Consider the following 6,948-nt stretch of genomic DNA (forward strand, 5'->3'; position numbering starts at 1 on the left):
TAAGATGAAGACCATTTGATCATTGATTTATTTAACTGGAGTTGCGTTGCTCATCCGAACTTGCCTTTGTGAACCTGTTTGACTTCACCTGTAATCGCTAACAAAAGTCAATAAAAAATGACACAGCCGGATATTTTAAAAATGTTTTCATGGTTCATTTTATTGCCATTAATGAAGTTCTGGAAAGACATTTTAATTGAACAAGTTCTTGTTGTTTGTCCTGGTATTATCCAGTTAAAAATCCACATTTGCAAACGTAACAAAGCATTCATCGTGGTGATCATATGAGCAAGTCTGTGGGATAGTTGATCACTCTCCTGGGAATTCCAACACTCTTATTTGTTCTTCCCGACTTGGAGGGAATTGTCATTGTTTATGCTTATTTATTTTTTTATGGATGAGATGCACCCCGAGAGAGATGTCCAGCCGTTGTCACAATGAGCATTCTGGTCCTGGAACCCAGCATGGGATGGAAAAAGAACAGAAAACAACATCTTTCCAAGCTCAAGTCCGAACTTTCAAACCTCTCTCCCTCCTCAAAATCTTGGTGGCATCTAATCAAATCTGTTTCTGGTGTATGTTCCCCCTCCATCCCCTCCCTTACCTCAAATGGCCGCACTGCTGAGACCGCATGTAAAAAGGCTGAATGCCTAAACTCGGTGTTTGCAGCTAAATCTTGTGTCCAAAACTCATCGCTTTCTCTACCCACCTTACCCAGTCGCACCCAACTGTCCCTGGACTCTGTGTCCTTTTCTCCTGGCAAGGTGGAGAGCTTGCTGTCAAACCTCAACTCAGATTCTGCAACCGGTCCAGACGGCATCAGCCCACGTGTCTAAAATCCTGCTCTTCTGCTCTTGCTCACCCTCTTTCTGTTCTATTCTCCCTCTCATTTGCTCAAGGTCATCTGCCATCTGCTTGGAAATCAGCAAACATTACTGCCCTGCATAAAAAGGTACAAAAACAGATCCCTGCAACTACACACCAATCGGCCTTCTCCCAATCATCAGCAAGGTTATGGAATCCATCATCACTTCAGACATGAAATCCTTCCTCTTCTCCAATGGCTTGTTTTCCGATCTTCAATTTGGTTTCTGACCAGGTCACTCTACCCTGGATATGCTGCTTCTGCTCTCCCAACAATGGATGGAGGTCCTCAATGCCGGACTTGAAATCAGAGCCATATCCCCAAACATATCACGTGCTTTTGACACGGTCTGGCACCCTGCCCAACTCACCAAACTCTCTTCCTGTTTATCCAAGGCTATCTCCACTCATGGCTCGCAGACTTCCTCTCCTGTCGCAGTCACCGTGTGGCCCTAAATGGAGTTCTATCATCCCCTCTTCCTGTCCAGGCTGGAGTTCCTCAATGCAGTGTTCTGGGCCCTTGCTTTGAAAGTCGTTCACAAAGTAGTTTTGGAAAGTACTTTTAAGCCCCCCAGAATTACGGACGGTTTAAGTCGCCCATGGACAGGATGATGTTCATACGATGCACATTTACATCCAGAAAACTGGGCTGTTTTGTTTCCCCGACCCTGTATTTCCAGGATTATTGTGTTTTTTTGTTGCTGCCGACAACCCCTGCCACCCCACCCCTCCCCCTTTCCAGTCCAGCCACTAGTTTTCCAACTCATTCCGTTCAATCGTTCAGGAGTGTGTAGAATCAGACGGACACTTGTCAAATTACATATATTTCGTATGATTTCAATGCATGACTTTTATCTTTTTAAATTTATTTTATTTTTTATAGCCATAGGAATTTTTTTCCTGTTGTTTACATTTTGAGCATTTCTTCTGCAACATTTTTCTTCCTCGTTTGAAAAATGTCCAAAGTTGTTTTGCTTCTTGATTTCAGCGTTCCAGGACTCGGCAGCCCATCCTTTGGTATTTAACGTAGCAGATGTTTTGTGTACGGTACTTCAATTATCATAGATTTTCATCTTTCTCTGTATGAGTTTGACTTGAGTAATTGCCTGCTGTCCCGGGTGAAAATCTAACTTTATTATGTGCACTTTATCTGGCTCCTTAGTTGAATCGGCATGTCTCGCTGTCTGACGGTCGGGAATTAAATAACAAGGCAAAGAGTTACCTCGATTTCACTGATTTTGTAATCATCCCAAAGTCCAGGCTTCCCGTGGATTGATTCTAGCTTGACCGTGCTCACTGCTTCTTCGCTGTGGGTCACAGTAACTGGTCCAGCATGTTCCAATTGATCCAACAAGTAGGACGATGAGGGCAAATGTGGCCAATATCACACCAGTCTGCACGGCTTTTGAAAACCTCGGCTCTCCTTTCGAAAGAACCGCCTGGATCGTCGTCTGTGGAGTCGTGGCCGTCATCCTTCTGGTAGTGCTGTCTCCTGGCCTGTAAGCAGGGTCACTGCGGAGCATAGACATCGTTCTCAAGTTCATCGCTGTGGCAGATGTAGCCGATGGGCTCTTTTTCGTGGGATTGCTGAAATCTTCTGGAACTGCAGGCATTTTTAGTGAGGCTTCAATGGTCGGGACCAGGCTTTGTGGTGGATCACTGTTGATCCCTTCATTAAGGTTGTTCAGAAAAAGACATAGAAGTGATTTTGAATACTCGTCACACTGTAGAGTGACGAGGGAGTTGTGATGAGCCGTTGAAGCTTCGTTTGACGGCTCAGCGAGGATGCTTGATTGAGGTATGGCTGAAACTTCTGCAGAGGAAGAGTCATTGATTGGTGTTGTTTCTTTGAGCTTGTCTGCTTTTCCTCGGCCAGTGATGTAACCTTGGTATGGCACGGGATGTCCATCTGAAGATGTGCGATATGTAAAAGTAGATGACCAGTGAAAATTACATGCGTGTTGAAAAGTTTTTGACCTGTGATCGACCTGATTCTCAAAGGTTGTAAGAAGTTTGTTTTGTTGTGTTGCAAGGGATGAAATGTTTGGCGTGAAATCGTGTGTTTTTAGAAAATATGATGAAATTGCATCGGCGTTGGACGCGTGAGCGAGAAGAAGAGACGACAGTTGTGACATCATCGCAAGAAACCACGATGACTTTGGTAAAAGTGTTCGCATTTTCTGTGGAGACAAGGCCATGGAAGTGATGGGACTCTGTGCTTTTTGCTTATTCAAGCAGGAAGTTGGATGTCCATCGTTGTGTGGAAACAGACATTGAGATTGGTAACGTTGAGTAAGCTGCACCAGGTTCTTTGTCATTCTTGCGGTGTCATCTTTTACGGCGTCGTCCTGGGAAGATTGTGAGGGTCTTTGTGCCTCGGTTTGAAGTTTTGTCGATATGCTGCTGAAGCTGCGCTGAGAAAGTTTGCCTGTGGACGTGGAAGCCCGAGTGGTGGAGTGATGCCTCACTCTTTTGATGTACCTTCCACTTGATGAATCTCCCTGGCTCGAAGGAAAACCGTTGAGCGTGGCCAAATGCTTGAGTATCGGAGGTTGTTGAGACTTAGATGATTGACGAACTTCATCGCCATGACCTGTGTGTTCTTCCAAAAGAGGAACGAAAGCTTTGGGTTGAACCATTGTGACTGCTTCTTCACTCTGTAATTTATACGGATGGATGATTTTATGAACCGCACCGTGAATTATAGGTGTTTTTAACGGTGCTGCCGTACTTGTACTTGCATTCAGCCGGGTTATGGAAATATTCTGTCCTGCAGTCTTGATTATTGGTTTTGGTTTTACAAGTGCAGAAACCCAAAACCACAAAAGGGACCAAAAGTGAAACTTGCACATCTTTTCTTTTTTGTCTTCCACTCTCCACAAACGCAACACTTTCATGAAGCCCGATTCTTTCTGCTGTGATGTCACTGGTTCTCAGAGAAATCTGGAAAACAGGACCATTCTGCATTTTAGTACATTCATTTCATATCAGCAAAGTTGCTTGTAATTATTGTTCACTGTGGCCCAAGGTAGGGCCTGAGTCATTAATTTTACATGGATGGAGTATGACGTGTGAGACACCTTTCATTGTTATGGAGACATCATGCAGGTTGTGCGTATTGTCCGTGTTGGAAGCCTCGCCATCATATCGGGTAAATGTTACACTCTATTCTGATTTACTGAACTCTCAAACAGATAGTCGGTGCTGCCCCTCCTTTCTCTCTCTCTCCTCCCTCTCTCACCCCTCTTCCAACTTTCATGAAGTGATAAACAATAGGTGGTGATGAATGAATGTAAATGAAGTACATATATAAATGTGTTCTGTTGTCTTGGTCAAATCCGACAAAAGTTTGAAATGTAACCTTCACCTCGGAGCGGTCATGCTGACCACCGCTCAAAAACACTCAGAGACACCCCTGGTGGAGTACTTTAGAGGTTATTAGGGGGGAGTTGTTTCCAAAACCCAAGCTCATTGCAGATGCTGCAGGGAATGTAATGTCAGACAAGGTACAGCAGGTGGGATCTTATTCATTCATTCATCATTCATTCCTTATACCTCGTGTTCATTCTGTGAGATTGGAGTATCGTTTGTTTATGAACAACTGTGGAACTTGCTGTGAATCCACTTTCCCTCCTTCCCTCTCTCCATCCATCCTTCCCGTCCCTCCATCCCTTACCCCTATCTCTTCGTTTATCCTCACCCCCACCCCTCCTTTCTCTATCTCCTAGCTCTCTCACACCTCTTCCAACTTTCATGAAGTTATAAACAATAGGTGATTGTGATAAGTTTGCACAGGTGTTTGTATTGTGCTGTGGTGTTTGTGTTGTGTTTTGAACCCGGACAATTGGGGAGTGTGCAGGTTGGCTGGATGGGAACTTTTTTTGATGGTTGGGGCTGCTGCTGGGTTCGATTCTGCGATTTTAATTTTGGGATTTGGCTCGGGTTTATATATTCTGGGGCTTATCGCATTTTGGTTGTGAAGCGTGTGCTGAAATTAAATGAAAGCACAAAACACTGGCGTCTCCGGACATTTATAAGCATTGCAGCTTAGATATGGTGAGCTCGGGGGTCTCTTGGGATGAGCCGGGTTTCGGGGTTGGGTTTGGAGACGTGTCCGGCTGCTGGAGGTGTTGTTGTTGGTCTGCTTTCTGCGTTCTTTGGCAGTCTGGGCAGTGTGTGACCACCCTCTCAGAGATCCTGTTCAGAGCAGGTAAACAGGATGGCAGCTGCAGTTCCAGTCATACACCTCAAGGGAAGCCCATGTTATTCATAATCTCTTTAAAAATGGTACGTGCCGTTTGAAAGTGACGGGTAGTTTTGCTATCCGAGTTGAATGTGCTGTTTCAACCAACCCCATTTTGTTTTATCCTGTACTAATGCCAGCAGATGGTACCACCCCCACCCTACCCGCTGCTTCCCCTCAAGTCCCCCTCCAAATGCAAGTCCAGAATACCCCTTCCCCTCCTCACTTCCCCCTCCTTACTCCCCCCCGTTCTCTTTGCTCCCACCCCGTCCTCTGGCACCTCCAACTCCTGGAGTGTATCGTGACGTGTGGTGAAGTGTCGCTCTCCTTCCCCTCCTTCATCCACCCCATCCTCGCTCCATTCCTCCCTCCCCCTTCTGTCCTTCCTCTCTCTCCCCCCTTCCTCTCTCTCCCTCCCCCCTCCTCTCTCTCTCTCTGTCCACCCCTCCTTTTTTAGTGTTGTTCCACCCCACCCCCCTTTTTTAGTATTTCCGTCAGTGAAGCACCAGGTGGTATTTGCTTTTTTTACCCCTCAGCCTAAATTGGCGAAGGGGTATTGTCGTCATAGGCGTTGTCCGGCGGGCGTCCGTCCGGGCGTCTGTCAACTTTTGGTTTCCGTCAATTTCGAGGAGAATGCCTTGTCCGCTTAAATCCATTTTACAGTGTGTGTTGGAGTTGAGTAGAGGAAGGTTCCTTTCGAAAATGGGCGCGCTGTGATTTTCAATATGGCCTCCATGGCAGCCATCTTGAAATTGGTTTCCATCGATTTCGAGAACGCCTTGTCTGATTAAATCCATTTTTGCAGGGTGTGTTGGGGTTGAGTAGAGGAAGGTTCCTTTCGAAAATGGGCGCGCTGCGATATTCAGTGTGGCCGCCACGGCAGCCATCTTGAAATTGGTTTCCGTCGATTTCGAGGAGAACGCCTTGTCCGATTAAATCCATTTTTGCAGGGTGTGTGTTGGAGTTGAGTAGAGGAAGGTTCCTTTTGAAAATGGGCACGCTGCAATTTTCACTCGCCGCCACGGTAGCCATCTTGAAGTCTGATTGATTTTCCATATGACGTCCAACGTGCTCGAACTGACTGCATCATCGTGATATCACTGCTTCCTTTTACAATGCATGGGCTGAGGGGTTACGTCCGCTTTGTGGAGCTTTATTTATTTATTTTTATAAATATTTCTTTATATATATATATATTGTTTTGTTTTGTTTTTCATATATATACATACTGTATATTATATGGAACATGTATATATACTATATATGCGTGCCTTTAGAAAGTCTACACCCCATTTCAAAATTTTCACCTTTTGTTGCTTTGTAGCCCAGAATTAAATTGCATTAAATCAGACTTTTTACACGTCGTAACTCACAACTTCCAAGTGAAAAACAAATTCTACAAATTTCATAAAATTAATTAATACAAAAGAAAAATATTTTGCTTGGATAAGTATCTATCCCTCTTATCATAGCAATTGTAAATTAGCTCAGGTGTAACCAATCACCTTCAAAATCACACACCAAGTTAATTGACCTCCACCTGTGTTAAATTGTCATGCTTCTGATTATTTTGTAACAAAATCAGCTGTTCCTGAAGGTTTCCTCTGCTCGGTAGTTCATTTCACAGCAAAGATTGAACCATGAGACCAAGGAGCTTTCAAAAGACCTCTGGGATTGAGTTGTGCAAAGGTACAGATCAAAATAATGATAAAAAGATCAAAAATATGGCACAGAATGGGTATAAAAATATTTTGAAGGCCTTGAATATCCCTTGGAGCACAGTCAAGACAATCATTAGGAAGTGGAAGGCATATGGTACCACCAAGACCCCACCTAGATCA

General features: G+C 44.5%; 1 protein-coding gene across 1 annotated transcript in view; it reads left to right on the forward strand.

Annotated features, from left to right (window-relative positions):
• The window catches only part of DENR (density regulated re-initiation and release factor), a 39,152-nt gene extending 39,010 nt beyond the window's left edge, over positions 1-142 (forward strand). Inside the window, exon 8 of the mRNA XM_085858904.1 lies at positions 1-142. This exon is cut by the window's left edge and continues 1,246 nt beyond it. The gene's annotated coding sequence lies outside the window, so the exon portion shown is untranslated.
• The last annotated feature ends 6,806 nt before the right edge of the window (positions 143-6,948 follow it).

This window comes from Eptatretus burgeri, chromosome 16 (assembly GCF_056783735.1).
Source record: "Eptatretus burgeri isolate ZD-2024b chromosome 16, Ebu_testis_v1, whole genome shotgun sequence".
NCBI lineage: Eukaryota > Metazoa > Chordata > Myxini > Myxiniformes > Myxinidae > Eptatretus > Eptatretus burgeri.